This window comes from Eimeria mitis, genomic scaffold, assembly GCF_000499745.2.
Source record: "Eimeria mitis Houghton genomic scaffold, Emh_scaff3541, whole genome shotgun sequence".
NCBI lineage: Eukaryota > Apicomplexa > Conoidasida > Eucoccidiorida > Eimeriidae > Eimeria > Eimeria mitis.
Genome location: NW_013571885.1, coordinates 410 through 740, shown reverse-complemented (window position 1 = coordinate 740; position 331 = coordinate 410).

Sequence of the window (331 nt, the reverse complement as noted above, 5' to 3'; positions counted from 1 at the left end):
GCTGCTGCTTTCTGCTGCAGCAGCAGCAGTTGTTTTTTTGTTTGTTTATATTTGTTGCTGCTGCTGCTGCTGCGCATGCAGCATGCTGCAGCAGAACTCATTTGGGTTTGCTGTTCTAGCTTTCTCTGCTAGCTGCTGCAGCAGCTGCTGCTGCTGCTTGTATCTCCTCGCCCGCTGCTGCCAGTCTGCTTTCTTCTCTAGCACCCCACACCTTCTCTCTCTTGCTGCTGCTTGTCTTCGTTCTCTGTATCCTCTCTTCCTCACCAGCTGCTGCAGCGGGCCCGCCATCTTTATTTATTTATTTTATTTATTTATTTATTTATTTATTTAT